The following is an 18766-nucleotide window of genomic DNA, read 5'->3' as shown; positions in this document are numbered from 1 at the left end:
GGAGTTAGGGAACAGAGCTTTCAGGCAACTCTGGGGGTTGGGAGTCTGGTGACTATCTATAGGAAACGGCTTCTAACAAATGGCTAAAACCTAGGCCAAGTGTTTCTGGATCTTTCTAGATCTTTTCCACTTAAAAGCAGGCAATCTGCAGAGCTGTATAAAAATCCCTGGATTTATGAGTGATGATGGTTTGTTCAATATTTTTAAGGACACCCACTGGTCAAATGTAGCCTAGAAAACCATCCTTTCGTGGTGTGCCTTCTGAACAATAAGAACAAATTTTTAATTCTTTTGTAGGGGCTGGGGAGCTAGCTAGCTAGCTAGATAAACTGATTCTAAAATGTGAAGAACCTTCACTTCTAGCAGATGCAGCTTTTCCTTCTCTCAAAAACATGTCTCCAAGACTTTGGTTAAAACAAATAGAGCTTAAGTGATTTATTTCAATATTTAGATAACAGATGGTACTTGGGTCTAGGCCAGTGGTTCCCAATCTTCCCAATGTTGAAATTCTTTAATGCATGTCTTCATGTTCTGGTAATGGTATCCCCCAACTATGAAACTTTCATTGCTACTTCATAACTGTAATTTTGCTACTGTTGTGAGCTATAATATCTATGTTTTATGATGATCTTAGGTAACTCCTGTGAATGGGTCATTTGACCCCTAAAGAGGAGAACCTGAAGGTTAATCTCTAAAAGTTGGAAACCATACTGGTCTAGGCCACCTCACAGAGAATGTGGGAAAGGCAAAAGCTTGCTGATGTCTCTGCTCTTTTGAAGACAGAACCACATCTAGATGACACATTTGAGCACCCTCCTCTCTAACCACACTCGGAGGATGGAAGTGTTAATAGAAACAAAACTATCAAGAAATGTGGCCATCATGAAGAAAATCTGGGGGGCTGGGATTTCTCAGGAGAAGCGCTCCTGTCATTTAGATACGCAGGACCACGGCCTCAGTCTTACTCCTTGAACTGACCGGTTCACACTCTCCATGGAACGCGAAACATTAAAGATGATGGCAAAGGAACGCAAGAGGCTCAGGGTCCAGATGCAGAAAGCCCTGGACATTAGCACAGAGCGGAAGATGGGAGGGTGGAGGGAAGTTAACTGTAGTAATCCTTGGGGCAGTGGAGTTGTGGGGGACCGTGTCCTTTGATTGTTTTCCTCTTTATATATTTGCATGGTGATTGTTTTCCCTGCAAAGAACTTACATAACATCTATGTTGTGATAAACAGGCATGTTTGAGAACATGTAAAAAAAATAGTCCATATATATAATTTCTCTCATGACAGATATTATTTGTAAGCACAGCTGAAGAAGCCCAATTCTGAAGGAAGAAGAGACGGCTTATTCAGTGACTCTCCATGTGCCTGTCACGATTAATGGCATACGTGATCAGCCTCTGGTAGAGGGAGGGGCACCCTACCCTAGTCCTTACAGGTGACCTCAACCAGACCAGAGGGACATAAAGACTCCTTTATCTTTCTCCAGGGTCCATGGAGTTTGGCGCAGGTGGTTTTTGTTAGTAGCCGAGGCTGTTGAAATCGAGAAGTTGGTTATCAGCTCTGGCTGATGTGGACCCACCAAGGAAGCCCAGACCCACCTGAGGGCCTCAGGCCTTACCTGTTTCTATCTGGTCCTCTCCTCGTGATTCCCCACAGCCATCTGATAAGATGCACTTAGCTGTCTAGTTTGCATGTCCCTGCCAATTTTCATTCAAATCATATGCAAATACTGAGGGTAGGTTGCTGGGGACAGAGGTTGTGGTGAAATGCTTCAAAACTTGTAACCAAATCACTCTATTAACCCAGGAAGAGGCCTTTTGATTTAGGCTTCTATTTGCATCAAAAGTACTGTTAGGCCCCTGTTCATCTGAACTTGCAGATGGTGGCTTATCTCACCTCTGGTAAAGGTGGGATTAAGCACCGTGACTGGAGACAGCAGGGATGCCCTGAATTCATGCCAAGGGGATGATGGAAGCCCCCCTCAAAGTACAAGCTGGATATGAGGGGGGAGAGGAGGATTGGGGTTCCAGAGATTCAGCCAGGCCCCAGCAAGTTTCTAAGCCACAGGACAGAAGTCAGAGCCAGGGCTTGGCAGATGCAGGGTTCTGGGTCCTCTGGGGCACCTGCCTGGAGTGTTTATACAGTGGCCATGTCAGCAGGTTGAGGCTTTCTCACACAAAGAGAAAAGCTCTGCATAAGCCCGCTGATGAATGAAGTCCTGAAAGGAGAGGTAATTAGATATCTTACCTAGGCAAGGGACTAAACTGGGTTGGGAAGGGGTGGAGTATGGTGGGGGCTGGAGTGGAGGCAGGAATTTTACAGAAGTATTTCCTGTTTCCTGGTCCTCCCCTTAGCTGATGCACCCAGATGATCAACGCAGAAATTCAAAGGAGAGCCTTTGTGTGTTCAGAACAGCGGCCCAGGACAGTGCCTGTTTCTGATTGCTGTGCTTGTGCCCAGGGAACCCTGACTGTTTTCAGAATTTTAGACGACAGAGGCCACATTTTGAATTTGCCCTGGGCCAGGCTGTCCTGGGTGACTTCAGGGCTCACAGGGACAAAGGCAGTTTCAGGCTACATGTACTCCATGAGACACACAGGCAAGCACACCCGGAACTCACTTAAACCTATACATGCATGCCCTTGAAAGTGTACCACGGGCCTATCTAGATACATCATAATATCCTCAGATGCCCTGTAGCCTGGAGCCATCGTGCAAGCCAGGGAGTGACCCAGGCTGGCATCTCGGATGGATTAGGACAGCGGTTGGAAGCTGGGATGGAACTGATACCCTTGGAAGGATAGATGTCCAGGAGTTTGGGGGCAGAGGAGTAGACAGTGTACAGAGAAGAGCGCAGATAAGCAGGGTTAGCAAGGCCCTGCCTACCTGCCATAGGAAGGCCAGCAGCACCAGGCCAGGGGAAATGAGGGTGCTGAGGGGAGATAGTGAAACGGGACCTGCAGTCCATAGGCGAAGCTCACACTAGCCACTTCCTAGATGTGAACCATTTCTAGCCCTCATACCTATACGATCCAGCAGGAAGGATTCTTACCTCAAGAATCTGACTAATGACGTGGCTTGCCTAGAGCCCCACAGCCAAAATACGGAATGCAGGTGTAGATAGTGTCTTCTGGATGCTTCCATGTGACACTTGTCAAGGAACGTAGAAGTTGACCCCTGCTCCCCCTCATCTTCCCCACATCACCACACACACACACACACACACACACACACACACACACACACAGAGTTATACTTATTTTCTTAAAGAACACATACGTGGGCGATTGCCGGCCACTGCTCACCCCCATGACTACAACTGGAAGAAGAGGCAACGGTTGCAGACTGGCTTCTCAGCCTTGCTATGGTAGAGTTGACACTTGGGGCAGATGATTCTTCATCATGAGGACTGCAAGTCTGGAAGCACAGACTGATGCTCCCTACTGGATCCTCACAAGGTGGGAAGGAAAAGCCTTCTGTAGCTCTCTCTATATAAACTCTGACCCGCCCTAGGATCTCTATCTTTCTGACGCCCAAAGGTCCTACTTCCTAATACTATCACGTTGGGGACCAGAATTTCCCCAATGAGTGTAAGTGGGGGAAGCGAGTGTTCCACCTGGGGGAAGGCACAGTGGCTGCAGTGTCCTGCTTTCAGTTCCTAGTGTGACAAGCACAAATATCTCCAGACATTACCAAATGTCCTTGGTAACATCACCCTCAGGTGAAACCTTCCAGCTAGCTGGACAGGTGGCTGGGACAGTCTGAAGGAGACTAGACAAGCCTTTGGCTCTGCTAACAGATTCCAGTTCTTGGGATAGCCCTCTCCTTTTGGCCTTGGTGCTGACCATCTGGATGGACAAGTGGCCTTCAGAAGCCCTCTGGAAAGCCTTCCAGGTCTTGCAGGCACTAGTCACACCCTCCCCCATGGGCCACTGGACTGCCGTAGGGACACTTTGTCCAGCAGTCCTATCTGTACCCCTGGAGCGTGCAAGTTCAGGGGCCAATTAAGAAAATTAAAAAAATCTGAGTCTTAGTTCAAATGAGTAGCTTCCTCTGGCACTTTGATTCTTTGGTAAGGAGTGCCTGCCTACTAAGGAATTTCAGGAATGGGGCCTTGATAATGAGAAGAGGTACCTGCCCCACAGAGGGCCCCTCACTGTCCTGGTACACCTGCCCCAAGTGGATGTCCTCTGCATCTGCAGCAGGCTCTCCCCATCTGGGCAGGAATCTTGCTGGGGTTGGCTCTCCTTTCTGGGTCCTGGGCTTGCTCCCATATCGCTAGCATAGGCTGCTCACTACAGTGCCTACCTCCTGGGGAAAGCAGACATCTAACTATTTGGCTACAAGTCAGGAAAGACTACCCCTAATGTAATGTTTTTAGTTGTTTTACGCTCCTTTTTAAAATTTGTGTTTTTATTTTATACAGGTGAGTATTTTGCCTTCACAAATACAAATGTAGCATTTGCATGCCTACTGTCCGCAGAGGTCAAAAGAAGGCATCTGATCCCCTCAAGTGACAGATAGTGAGCCACCATGTGGTTCCTTTGTAAGAGCAGAGTTCTTAACCACTGAGCCATCTCTCCAGCCTCTCTTGTTCTCTTCTCGGGCATCAAGACAATGGTATCCCTGTCTTAAAGACGGATAAGCCAAAGCCCAGAGAGATAAAGTCATTTTTGTCAAGAGCTTGAAGTTACTGGGAGTGGAACAAGGACAATGCTTCTCAAAGTGGCAGAGTGGCACCCAGGGTGGTGTCTTATTCTGTGTTAAAGAAAGTAGGATTATAGGAGAACTCCAGAGGAGTGTCTTAACTGGTCAGTACATAGAGGTGGTGCCTTTTTATTGTGGGTAGTGTTTCACTATGCAGCCCAGGTCAACCTCGAACTGTGGTCCTGTGTGTTTCTCAAGTGCTGGGATTAGAGTCCTGCACTATGTTGCCTAGCTGAATTCTTTTATCACTGCAAGAGAGCTTGCCTGGCATTCCGAACATTAGTTAGTAATGTCTCTCCAGGCATCAGTATATACAGTGGTTCAGTGCTTAGACTTAGAGCCCGAGGGAACAAAGGTATGTCCCTGACATCTGATGCCAACGTGTCTTCCAGCTTCTTCCTCTGTGAGCTGGAGATAAATGGCTATCTCACGTCTCATAACTGAAGAGATGCAACATAAAGGAGTCTCTTAAGGCTTTTGGAAGAGATGCATCCCATGTAACCTGGGCTCAGGTCACCCAACCTGTCTGAGACTCATAGGGCTTACCTGTCAAGTAAGGGAAAACACAGTTCTATTCTGGGCCAAGAGCTGTAGGTAAATCCTGCAGCCTGAGCTGGTGCCTGATTGCAGGTAAGGCAGGATGCTCAGCTGGGTACCAGGAGCCTGAGACTGAATTTTTCTCTGAATTTTTCTTTTGAAGTTCAGGAATCTTGAGGGAACAAAAGGTCTCAACAAGAACTTTAAATACTTGCTGACTGTGCCCTTTTGTTCCCAGTAGCCCTGTGGCCCCGAGACCAGGTGGGAAGAAAACAGCTTGGCTCTTCTGAAAAGGAAGAGAGTTGCCCTTGTAAGGCCCCAGGGGCAGCTCCCTCCTCCTCCTTCCCTGTGCCCTGGTCCCTTCTAATACACACGTACCTTTATGTGGCACTCACAGTAGGATGATTGTGAGCACCAGGGAAAGGGGCAAGGAAGGACCAGAGGGAAACATGAGTAATAATTGCTACTCTCTCTGAAGAGCTTATTGCTTGCCCAGAGCCTGGCTGGGGCTTCTCCTTTAAGGTCTGTGGAGATGCGTGGATTATGTTCTGTCTTTCATGAGGAAACGAAGTTTCAGACAGGTTAACTACTAAACTCAAGGTCACAAAACTGCCAAGAAGTGGAGCCAAGATCCAGTTCCAGTGCCTTCACTGGTCTAGCATCCACAATTATTCCTTCCTCTCTAGAGTTATGTTTTGTCCGTGTATGGTTAGAGCAATAAGAAAAGCAATGTGCTAGTTAGGTGTGGTGCACACACCTTTAATTCCAGCCCTTGGGAGGCAGAGGTAGGTGAATCTATGTGAGTTTGAGGTCAACCCAGTTTATAGAGTGAATTCCAGGACAGCCAGGGCTGTACAAAGAAACCCTGTCTTGGAAAATAAAATTATACATGAAGATGAAGGAGGAAGAGGAGAAGAAGAAAAAGGAGAAGAAAGAGGAGGAAGAGAAAAAAAGGAGAAAGAGAAGGAGGAGGAGAAGAGGAAGAAGGAGGAAGAGAAGAAGAGGAGGAGGAGGAACAGGAGGAGGACGAAGAAGAGGAGGAGGAGGAGGAGGAAGAGGAGGAAGAAGAAGAAGAAGAAGAAGAAGAAGAAGAAGAAGAAGAAGAAGAAGAAGAAGAAGAAGAAGAAGAAGAAGAAGAAGAAAAGGAAGGAAGGAAGGAAGAAGGAAGTAACTATACAGTCCTTGTGAGCATCTCAGTGCTTTGTCCACTCCCAGAACTTACCATCTCTGCTGTCCTACTCAAGGAACGGTGGCATGCTTAATTTTTTGTATCGAGGGATAGCAGAATAAGTGAAAGCATCCTGCTCTTGCACACACCTCTCATCTCTCCATCTGCCTCTGGCTGCAGCATCTTCCCGTGAGGACTGTCAGTATCCCAGAGGCCATCCCATTCACCCTACTTGTGTAGCCAAACACTTAGTGGTCCTGGGTTTAGGACTGGCTCTACTCAAATCCTGGCTTTGTTTACTCACTCTGTGAGCTTGGGCCTGGAAGTTAAGCTTTCTGAAATCTGTTTCCTAAGCAGGGATAATATTTCCTAGCTCCCAAGGCTGTAGAGAAGACTCAGAAACATGCACTTACTGCTGTGTGCTCTTTTAGGAAAAGGGATGCCAGGAAGCCACGCGCCGTTCCCATCCATTCTTCACCCTCTTACTACTGCAGAAACAAAGGCACCAGACTGGCCAAAGTAGGCTGTGGACACAGACGTGGGGCATCCCCCTACCTCTTGGGCTTGGGACTGTGGGCTGCCATTTTTAACAAACTGGCACCTATAGCTTTATTAGATTAGATGTATTAATTCTGTAGAATCAAACCATAGATTAATTCAACAGGAGTCCACACGACTCATCCAGTTCTGCATGAGACTCATTAACGGGGAATCCTTATCTCTATCCCCTGCTCTCCGGCCAGACCCACCATGATGGCTGTCCACAATATTTTCAGCTTGAGGAGGGTGGCTCATGGGTATCACATCATCATATTGCCATTTATTTGCCCTGTGCTTTTGAAATACCAAGTGGGATTAAGTTGGGGTGAAAAATAGACACACAAACTAATGGCAATTCAATAAGACAAACATAAAAGTCTGGAAGTCATGAACCAAAAGGAATATGGCAACCCTTGGTGCAAGAGATCCAGGTTCTCCTCTGCCCTGACCATGACACATACAAAGTGTGCCTCATAGACCAAGAGAGCTGCTGATGTTCCAGCACTCAGACTCACGTTCTAGTCAACAGAAAAAAACAAGGAAGGAAGAGAAAGACCACTCCTGCTCCTTGTCTTAGTTTTTTGATATAGTGTTTCTCTGTGTAGCTCTGGCTGTCCTGGAACTTGCTCTGTATATAGTTAAGGCTGGTTTAGAACTTGGAGATCCACCCGGCTCTGCCTCTCAATTGCTGGGATTAAATGTGTGTGGCACCATTACCCAGCTAAACTGTATATACTACTTCATGGTATAGATTATCATTTGTACCAAACTGATGATCATAGACCCTCGCTTGAATATACAGCCTCCCCTCCCAGTTATATGAAATTCTGCTCCAATTGCATGTGGCCTCAGGAAGGGGCGAGATTAGAGAGGCAAGAAAGGACTAGGGGAGGGGGCTGTGTTGGCACAGTCATGGGAAACTAAAACTGTTCATGGGAGGGAGGCAAACCTCCCAGTGTGTCTGCTTTAAGGTCACCTAAGCTGTGTCCCTAACAACCTTTGCTTGGTAAGCCAGTAAACTCAATGGTTCTCTAGGGTGAATGCTGGTCGAGTCAGACCTGGGTTTGTTGTTAGAACCTTAAGAGGAGTGGGTAGACATAGTTCAGGTCTCCTCCCCGGAAAGAATTTTGGCAACATATCTCTACCCAGAATCTGTTGGTTGGCCTTCCTCCCCTGGCCTATTTTGAGGAAGGACACTACTCTGTCTAGCCATTCTTGGTCCAGACAAAGACCAGGAAGTCTAGATCTCAGTAACTAGAATGATTGTGTATTGAGGAAGAGCTTGTAGCCGCTGCTACCATTGAAGAAATGACTTCTACCCTTACCTCTCTGTTTTGTTGATCTGCACAACGTAGTCATCATTTTGTTAGATTTAGCTGAGATTCTGTGACATGCCGGTTCTTTCCTGAGGATGGTGGACATTCCACGACTCTCAAGAAATACTCCTATTTCTTGGGACCACATGCTTGACTTTGAATATGTTTGTTAATAAGCAGAGGACTTACTGACTCACAGCCTCTCAGGTGATACTGAACCCATCTGGGATGACTTCATGTTGGGTAATATGAATAGAATCACCTGGTCCCTGACAGCAGCTGAGGAGGCTCACAGGACTAGCTGCAGTCACTACTGTTATCCCTGTCTCATAGGGAAGCACAGTGAGACCCACAGTAGTGTAAGGAGGCATGCAGAATTTCCACTCAAAGCCCAAGTTCTTCTAAGCCCAAGGCCCTATCCACTGCCCGGCATGCCATTCTGTACATGATGCCACTGAGTGCAGCATCCTTGTGGTTGTGGAAATCCAAAGAGTGGCTTGTCTTGTAAGTGTGCTTCTTGGAAGATTTTATAACCAAACGTGTTTGGTAGGATGCTGGCCTGCCTCTTCTGCAAGGAGCCTGTGGATCCAGAACTGTGGAGGATGCTGGTTACCTAGTGGGTCAGAGCTTTCTTTTGGACCTTCAAGGACCACACTTCTTAATACCAGTGTGTAGTGCGGCTTTGCACAGAGGTCTTGTATACCAGTGGTCAATACTGATCTCATGAGTAACTTCGTTAGGTTGTCTTTCACCTCCAAAATTTCTGCCAGTGGATTCCATCAGAACAGAGTTATAGCTGGGGTTCTGGGTTGGCTGGAGTACCCAGAAGGAACCACAGTGATTGCTCCGGGGCCTTATACCAGGAGGATCCAAGAAGCGCCAGCCAAGGAGTGCTGCCAAGCCTGGCACTAGCTCTACCTAGAGATGGATTGGCCAAAAAAAGTTTCCTTCTCTCCTCCCCTTGAGCTCTGGGCCTTAGGCACTATAGGATTATACACTAAATCCAGAGGGTAAGATGCAGGTTTAGAAAGACCTCTGGGTTTGGGGAGAAAGTCTATAGGGATGTGAAAAGAGACCCTGAGTCCTTTGGGGGATTCTTGTACACATCTGTCTCCTGATGGCTCAGCCTTATGAAAGAAGAGGTATCAGGAGGGTGGGAAAAGGAATTGCCAGGGAGTTGGGGGGCCTAAGGATGAAGCTTCAGTGAGTTCTCCATCCTTGGTGGGCATGGATTTTCATGTTGGGAGCATGGGGATCATTTAAGCCAAAGTGAAAATAATACAACTATTGCTTTAGAAATTTCTCTGGGGAAATGTGAAGACAAATACCAAAAACTGTCATTCAGGATTCTCCAGGGAAAGAGAACCCAAGAGATGGGAAGAGAGAGGAGAGTAGGAAGGCAAGAAGGAGAAGAGAAGGGGAGGAGAAGGGGAGCAGAAGAAGGGAAGGAAGAAGGGAGAGAAGGGGGAAAGGAGATACAAGAGACTTGGTATGTGTGTGTGCACATGTGTGCATGTGTGTGTGTGTATTCATAGTTGTGTGTGTGAGGGTACATGTGTGTATTTAGGTATGCATGTGTACATATGTGTGCACACGTGTGTGTTCATGTGCATATGTACATGTCTGAATGTACAAGTGTGTAATTGTCTGCATAATTATATGTATGAGGGTGCATGTATATATTTGAGTATACATGTACTCTTATGTGAGAAGACCAGAGAAAAACCTCAGATGTCATTTCTGGAAGCTCTTCTCATTGTTTATAAGATAGGGTCTGTTCTAGTCAGGATTACTATTACTGTGGTGAAATGCCATGACCAAAGCAATTAGGGAGGAAAGTGTCTATTTGGCTTTACATATCCTAAGTCACATTTCAATGAGGTAGGAACTCAAACTAGGCAGGAACCTTGAGGGAGAGGCTTATAGAGGGGTGCTGCTTACTGGCTTGCTCAGCCTACTTTCTTATAGAGCCCAGGACCACCTGCCCAGCAATGGCCCCACCCACAACTGACTGGTTCCTCCCCTATCAATCACTAGTTTAGAAAAATGCCCTCCTATAGGTCTGCCTACAGTCCAGTCTTATGGGAGCATTTTCTCACGTGAGGTTTCCTTTCCTCAGGAGACTCTAGCATGTGTCAGGTTGATATAAAACTAGCTAGCACGGGGTCTCCGGCTGAGCACCAAGCCCCAGGGATCTGCCTGCAGCCACCTTCCTAGCACTGGGATTATGGGTGCACATCACCACACTGGATGATTTTTATGTGGGCTCTTAGGCTTTCAAGATGAGCACTTTATAGACCAGGCCATCTCCATCTCCTGGGTCAATAAAAGGCCCGCTTTAAGGAACTGGCTCTCAGGGTTCTGCACAAGATCAGAAGGTTGTAGACTCAGACAGACTTCGATATTGTCATCTTGGGTCAAGAAACACTCAGGGCTATATGCTATGATTTGCACCCAGAAGACCCTGGGGGAGAGGGGTATAGGGCTATCCATGGCCCAGAACTGTGAAATGGTTCCTGCCCTACACCAGCCTTGGTTTGGGCTTGTCTCCTCCTGGCTCTAAGTGCTCTGGCCAGGCCTCATTAATCTCGTTAATCCATCTTCTCTGTCCTGCCTGAACTGTAGGCTCATCGAAGACAGAAGCCATGCCTTCTCCCAGAGTCCACTGCACTCACACAGTACCTGGTGCGTAGTAGGTAATCAATAAGCACGAGAGGACAGTTTTCCACCTGGAACGTGTCCCTGTGTCATGTGCACCTTGTCATCTCTTCCTCTCCTACCCCGGTCCCTAGGATGCTAGCAGCCACATATCCTTGCAGGGCAGAGATGTTTACAGACCGAATGGTGCAGTATAAAGCAGGTGTTGGGCTTACTCATAATTCTGATATTGGCATTCAATGTGTCCACTGGTTTGTTTACTTTTCTTCTGCCTGTTCATTAAATGTCACGGGCGCCTGTGTGCGGCAGGGTCGGGTGCTGGGTTCACACAACAGGGAACGGGCATGGGTTTTTGACTTTACTCTTAACGAGTTCGCCATGTAACAATGACAAAACACTGCGTTCCACGGGCAGTGAGAGAATTCGGGGTATAAAAGGAGCAGAGGGGAGACTCCTATCCTGAATAAATGGAGAGTCTTCTCCTCTGCCGGAGGAAGCAGCTAGGTTGAGTCTGAAGGGAAGGAGCCCATTCAGGGCTCCTCGGGGAGGAGCAGGGTGTGAGCTGGCAGCGAGAAATGACATGGGAAAAGTTCCCCTGGCGCTGCCAGGACAGGCCTGGAGGCCAATGTGTGGCGCAGGGAGATGTCCCAATAGAGCAATTCTTTGGCACTCCTGATGGGAACAGGATATTTTTTCCATGACTCTTGCTAAAGTCCAGGCCAGCTGTTTATCTGCTTCTTGTCATGAAAGACTACTCACCTGGAACAGGCCTTGGTCCCTGGGCCTGCCTTTACCCTTATCCTGGCTTGACTCCTACCTCCTTCAGGAATCCTAAGCCAAGTGAAAAGGGGTCTGGGTCACGGGATGAGGCAGTAAAGACAGACTGGACAACTCCAGTTAGCTGGAGGACTCCAGGCTCCCTGTGCTCCAAGGCAAGCTGAGGCTTGGCCTTGCTAACTCCATCTCTAGAATGAAGGTGGATAAATGTATTTCAGTTACGCGCAAGGCAACACCTACTTACTGAGCCCTTTACTGAGCCAAGGCTGGCCTCTGATGGGCAGAGGTGAGCATTTAGACTCAGCCCATACTCTACTGAATCCCCTGCTTACCTTCTAGCTCATCACTGGATATGGCAGATTCTTCAAAAAGGCTTTCCCTGATCTCCCTTGCCAAGGGGTATCCAGTCCCCTTCCCTAGTCCCCTTCCCTTGTCACTGCAGTTGAATCTTCAGTGTGCTTGGACACCGGTCCAATCCTGTACCTCTGGGTAAAATGTATCTGGAGAAGTGTCATTGGTAGAACACTAGATTCCTTTATTTCCGGGCACAGAAGGTGGGTAGAGAACATAGAATCCTAAGTAGGAGTAGTGTGCCCTTTACAAAGTCTGATTCCTCCAGGCTGTGTCCCTTTGGGATCTTCTAAGGTTTCATTTCGGCCAGCATCACCGGCTCCGTTTCCTCCATTATGGCAGGAATTATGATTAAGCAGTTCAAGCTCCCAGTTGAACCTGTGAGTGTTACCTGAATGTCCCCCACGTGGAAGACCCTGACTATATAGACGCCTTCTCAGAGGTTTTTTTTTTTTTTTTTTTTTTTAATCTCACTAAGTTGTCACCTGTCTGCACCATTAGCTGGATCACAGGGTTTGATCTAGGTGAGAGATCAGAAAGGCGTTGGATTCACGGGCTAACACCACTTGGTCTGCATTACCACAAGCACGTTGTTGTTGGGAGAAACATTGTGTGTCCATGGCTGAATGGTACCCCTCAAATATTTGTCCTTCACTTCATCCTTAGCACCTGCAGATTACGAAGTTGAGGACTTGGGAGCTAAGGACTCTCTAGTGGGCCTAAGATAATGGCAGATGTCCTCACTAGAAGTTGGGGTGGGAGATGGCCAAGAGAAAGTGAGGCAGGGACACAAGCTGTGTAGCCACAAGCCAAAGGACACTGGGGCTGCTGGGAAGATGTAATTAATGGAGAAGCCCATCAAGTTCTGAGACACCCCGTTTGTGGTGGGTTGTAGAGGAAACTTAGGAAAAGAATACGGTAGTCTTTCCAGGGCCCTACAGTCAGGAGCGCAGTGATGCTGATCATTGACTGACCAACCTGGATTAGGGATAATCCAGTCCAAGGGCTCCCTCTGCTTAGCAAGTCCCAGGCAATTCTGTTACAGTGATTACGAATTACACGGCATACGCGAATTCATCTGACTTACATCGTTTGTCTGAGGAGGTGGGGAGAGGGGGCACAATGACCACAGAGCTCGATTGTCATCATTGGCTGAATGAAATCATCCTGTAACATGGGGAGGGAGATGGTAGAAGCTGGTCCATTCCCCATGGTAGGACCACAGGGTGCCATCCAGAAAGCTGCTGTCCTGCAAGTCCAGCCAGGGACAATGCATTTGCTGGGGTTATCTGTTGCAAAGTTTCACATTCTTCCAATAAAGGATCCCCGTCTATCTTTGCTTGTGTGTCACCCCTGAAGCCTTGGCTTCCCACTCTCCCCAGAGCAAAGTAACAGCCAGTCACGTTTCTTTTAAGAAGGAGCCCAGGGTGAAGACAGTCTGAATCACATTGTAATTGCACCCTATAATCGCAAGGAACTTAAGTTGATCCTCAATTTCTTTGTCTGGAAAACGGGAAGGAAATAACAACACTTTGTTTGCTTGCTTGCTTGGGATGCAAGCTAGCCATGGGAATAAACATTCTCCATGCACACACTGAGCAAGACATTGAGACAGGCAACAATCAGTTGCTCCTCCAAGCCCATCTCCGATTCCCTTGCCTCCTGGTTTATTTTTCCTGGACCTTCGGGAAACACCAGTCATTGCCACTGCCTATCTTCTACATCTCACAGTGCAATAATTAAGGTAGCCCCCTCTTTACTGGGGGCTACCATTATGATACTTTATGAGGAAGGAAGAATCCAAGGCAACACAGAAAGCCAGCTCGTAGGCAGTTCGGCTCGGTCTTTATCCCCTCTGCCTTCTGGGTTCGGACAGCTGGACCCCAGTGAATGCCCTGGACCACAGAGTTCACAGGCCTGTCATTGCATCCGATGGTAGGGGATAAGTACCAGTGGGTCAGAAAGATAGTCACTGGCAAATAAATGAATATCAAAGTCAAAGAGATCGGCTTGGCCGCCCGCTCACCTTCAGCCCTCATTTCCTATGTGACCCTCTGCCTGTCAGCTTTCTTTCAAAGGGACGAGGTAATAATACACTCTGAGCCTTGGCCTGGAGTCAGGCCAGGGATGATAAAGAGGCCTTTCATCTTGAACAGAGCCGGCTGCTGCAGCCCGTGTTCAATCCTCTGTCCCTGACGCTGCCCAGGATGGTATGTGCTCCGTGGTATTTGCGGAGAGGTGAACGACTCTTGCTTGTCTCAGCTCTTTCAGAGGTATTAAAAGTGGAAAAGCCAACTTTGCAAAGCTGGCCCGAGAGGAGAGAGGAGCTGTGCGCGCTGAATGGTCTGGTTTGGATTAAGCTCCTCCCTCTTCTGTTACGCAATGAGCTGAACACGGAGGCTTGTCCAGGTTGGGCCCTGCAGTTGGGAGAGTGCCTAAATGCTCACTGCAGCCACTTTGGAAGGGGTGAAGCCTTGGGCTGTCTGGCCTGGGTGTTCTCCAGCCCTGTCTTGCCTCACTACCTTGCCTCCTGCTGAGATGGGGCCATTAGTTTACTGATAAACAGGGGACACACTCCACCACTGCTACTGTTGCTCTACTAAGCCCAGCTGTCTGTCAGCGCACCCCCCCCCCCAACCTCCTAGGCCACTTGGGAGGGTGCCTTTCCTCTGCTCTGTCATTTGGAAACCCTGAGTTTGTGACCCAGATGGAGCACTCCAACATAAACAGGATCTATGATGGAGCTTCCAGAAGGAATACTTTCCACCCAAGGGGAAAAATAACCAATAATGAACAAGGTCTGCCAAACCTAGGGGTCAGGTGCTGTCTGAAGAGCCCTTGCTACAGAACTAAGGCTGGAATCTTTTCCCAGGGAGCCATGTGACTCCTTACTTCCTGTCCCACTGTGTCCCAGTTCTTTGGCCTTCCTCCGTTAGACAGTAGGGATGACCACGCATCACCAAGGATTGTGCTTCTACAGTTCTAGTGGCAGACTCCGTCAGTCAAATCTGAATGGATTTTTATAAATGACTAAAGGGGGAAAAAGGTCCACTGTGCTGTTAAAGGGTCACAGGATGGTCAAACCCAGTGCCCGTAGGCTTCCCTGGGACAAGACAGACTGGCGCATTTACACCTTGGTTGGCTGATTTATTGCTGGCCTGAGAGGTTCCTGACCATTAACTCTGCTGTGTGACACACCCAGAGTTACAGTAGTGTCACCTGCCTCATCCACCCGTGTGAAGGGACAGTGCTTTAGGCTTGCCATAACTCCATCTCAGATCAGCCTTGATGGGTGGACATTTCTGGTTGAACTTGGGTGAGAGACTCTAACCTGTAATCCACCCAGGTGAAATGTTACATCCTCTAACCGATACCATCTTCTCATTCTTCCAAACACTGGATATGGCTATTATCATTACATTTTCATTTCTATCTATAAGTTTGGACACTTTTTTTCTTGTCTTTTATCTTTATCATACCATAGCTCTTGCTTTTGGTTCACAGAGTCTATGTGAATTTTTAATAGAAAATATTTGCTGACCTTTAAACCGGACCATTGAGCTTTGCCAGAAAAACCCTTCACTGGACCATTCCACACCATAGAGAAGCCGGAAATTGTAGAAAGAGTCTCTTGTGTACTCTATGGAAGGATCACCTATTGATTAAGAAGCTGCCGGCCTATTAGCTTAGGCAGAAAATAGGAGGTGGGAGTTCTCTGGAAGAGAGAGAGGATTCTGGGGTCAGACTCAGGAAGTGATTCACCCAGAAAACTGATGGAGGTGGTCTTATAACCTTGAGGAGTGGAACCAAGCCACCACGTGGCAGGACTTAGAGAATAAACAGGTTAATTAAGTTATGAACTAGTTTGGGAAAAAACCAAAGAAAAGCATTCATAATAATAAGTCTCAAAGTCATTATAACTTGGAAAAGGCTGACGCTATAAGAAATCACTTATAAACCACAGTCGAAATTTTGGTTCAAGAGCTCTCCTTGGCCTTGGGAGGCCATGTAAAATTGATTAAAGACTTATTAGAATCCACACCTTGCTCTGGGACATCATCATCCCCCATCTCCCTTCCTGGATTCTCCAGTTTTCCTCACTCACACTGGGTAGGAAGCCCTTTTGCTCTGGCTTCCCACAGGAGTAACTGAACTGAAGGATCAATGGATCCCAAACCAATGAAGAATTAATTCCCTTATTCAAATATTTTCAAGCATCATGCAGATGGCCAGGTCAGTGTGAAGTGATATTCAACATCACCCTCACCCTCACGGATTAGGATGACTGGGAGGCCTAGAACTAGAATCTGACCTCTGGAGTCTAGCTGGAGTTGAGCTTGAGCTACTCCACGTGTCTTGACCAGGTCTTCACTTTCTCTGTCTCTCCATGATCATTTCTTCATCTGTGAAATGGGCTCAGATATCTTTACCTCTGGGCCCACTCACTGGGCCAGCTGGCATCAAAAGACACCATCAGAGGCAGCTAGCATTGCAGCCAGTGGCTTCCTCCTCTCCAAGGAAAGTAGCAGGGGATATTCGAAATTTTAACCTTTCCTGACTAGGACAAAAGAAGTCTCCTGAAGGCTTTGCAGCAGGTTTCTCATCCTTTCTTGCTCATCACGCCCTGCATGCCCCGAGGAATTCTGGACAGGGACTCACCACCCACAGCCCAGGGCACAGCCAAGCCCAAGGTCTGCATCCAGGATCAATAATTTTTTTTCTTGTTACCTTAAAGAATAATAATGCACGGTCTGCCAAGGCCACAGTCCTCTGTCAGTCCCTCTGTCTGCCTCTGGCCCTCCTCTCTTATTGTGTAATGTGCCCTTTACAATGTCCTTTCTGAGTTAGAAATGAAGCACTTGGGAGGGGGAGGAGGTAACAGGAGAAATTTGGTCGACTGAGCTCTGAATTTGCTGAGTTCTCGACTCCTTTTGCTGTAGTTACAGTCCCCAAGGACTGCTGCATGGCCCATGCAATAATAGCTCAACTCTATGGACCACTTCCAAGTCCTGAGGCCTCTGCATCTTCTCTCCCAAGAGATAGCACTCCAGCCTCTTTCCCCCTCCCCCACAGAAACCTTGCTCAGTGCAAGGCTGGTTTTATGCCTAAATGTCTTTACACACAAGATGCTTACAGCTGAATCATACATAGCATATTGGTCTCCAGTGTAGTTCTAAATGAGATCGTGGGTTATGCTTTTGTCTTCATGTTTGTCTTTGTTTTTTTCTAGTAGGGTTGTGTGCTCAACTGGCCCTGAGAGCTCCTGACCTTGAACTCCTGCCCCATTCTTGATCTGCTCAATCCCTTGTACTCCCCTCCCCTCCTCCCAGATTAGCTTCCGAGCCCATCTGACTCTGTATGTAAGGAGGAGGCAAGGCCTGGTAGCCACCCCTCTCTATACCCAGGCAGAATTATGTAGAGGACCTAATGTGGTCAACTGAATGTCTCTCCTTGCACTTAGAGTCTTGAGGGTAATGCAAGCTACAGGTAAGGAGTTGCTCTTGGGCAGGAGCTGAGGTGACAGTTCTCAGGCTCCAGTCACATGCATCCATATCTGACCATCACAGTGTCTACCTAAACCCCCACTTTCTGCCTGGCCTGACTCCCTAGACTTACCTTTGAGTCCGTAGGTCACTTCATGGCCATTCCTTCTGTCCTCTTCCATGTGTCACCAGAGTGAACTGATGTGTATAAGCTGTCTAGCTTGATGCCCTGGGCCGGGTACTGCAGCACTCAGTTCTCTGAGCATCTCTGCCTTTGCCCATCACCACCAGCTCTGACACTGCTCCTCATGGAGAGATGCCAGCCTTGACCCGGGATTCTTTCTCTGAGTTGATTAATGGGATTTTTATGATGGCAATATTTTGCGGTTTGCAAACAAAAGCATTTTCCCCAAAGTAGGTGTAATGAATTTTCCTTAACTTGACATGCACATTTCCTGAGGAATTATTATGGGTCGGGGTGAAAAGGAGAGCACCAGGAGGAGACACTCTGAGTGTTGCTACCAGAGGAAGGGATAGGGACTATGCCATGGCAGAAGACAAAATAGATACTCTTAATGACACTAATTATCATTAAGTGAGGGAGTGAAGAAATACACTCTCACCAGGAGGAAAGGAACCCCAGTAAAGCATACAGGACAAGGACTCTGGACAAAGTTTAAGTGGTACCTTCATCAGTAAGGCTGAATGTTAAGTCACTAGTGCTGGCCAAAGAATTCATGCTTGGCATCACCAATATTCTATTTATAGCCACTTAAATGCCTAGCCCTAGGGATTTGTCCTGGTCAGTATGATCAGAAAGGATCAGGTCCTAGGACCTTGCTCTGTCTTACCTGTCAAGCTCTTATGTCCCTGTGCCCAGTTCCCCGTTTGCAGCATGAATGAGAGTTAAAACTCTATTAATGACCTGGCAGGGTGGCTGTGAAGATGGAACATGGGATTCCAGTTTTCAACAATTGAAGGTTTAACAGCCTCATAATTCACTGGTTAGCTTGATTCAAAGAATGAGTTTGTGTTACTAAAGACTTAAAGGCATTTAAATTACTGTCCCACTGTTTGTAAGATAAGTGGATAAGTCTGAGTTCTTCAAACCAAAGTCCCTATGGGACTTCCCACTGTAGGTCTCCAAAATTTTCCAACAAACATCCATTGCAGATCCCTGCTCCATCCCAAAAAGAAGCAGGATCTTCCTGGGCCTCAGGC

The sequence above is a fragment of the Micromys minutus genome, assembly GCF_963924665.1.
Source record: "Micromys minutus genome assembly, chromosome: 31".
Lineage (NCBI taxonomy): Eukaryota > Metazoa > Chordata > Mammalia > Rodentia > Muridae > Micromys > Micromys minutus.
The sequence above is the reverse complement of the archived record's forward strand: the minus strand, read 5'-3'. Positions refer to the sequence as shown.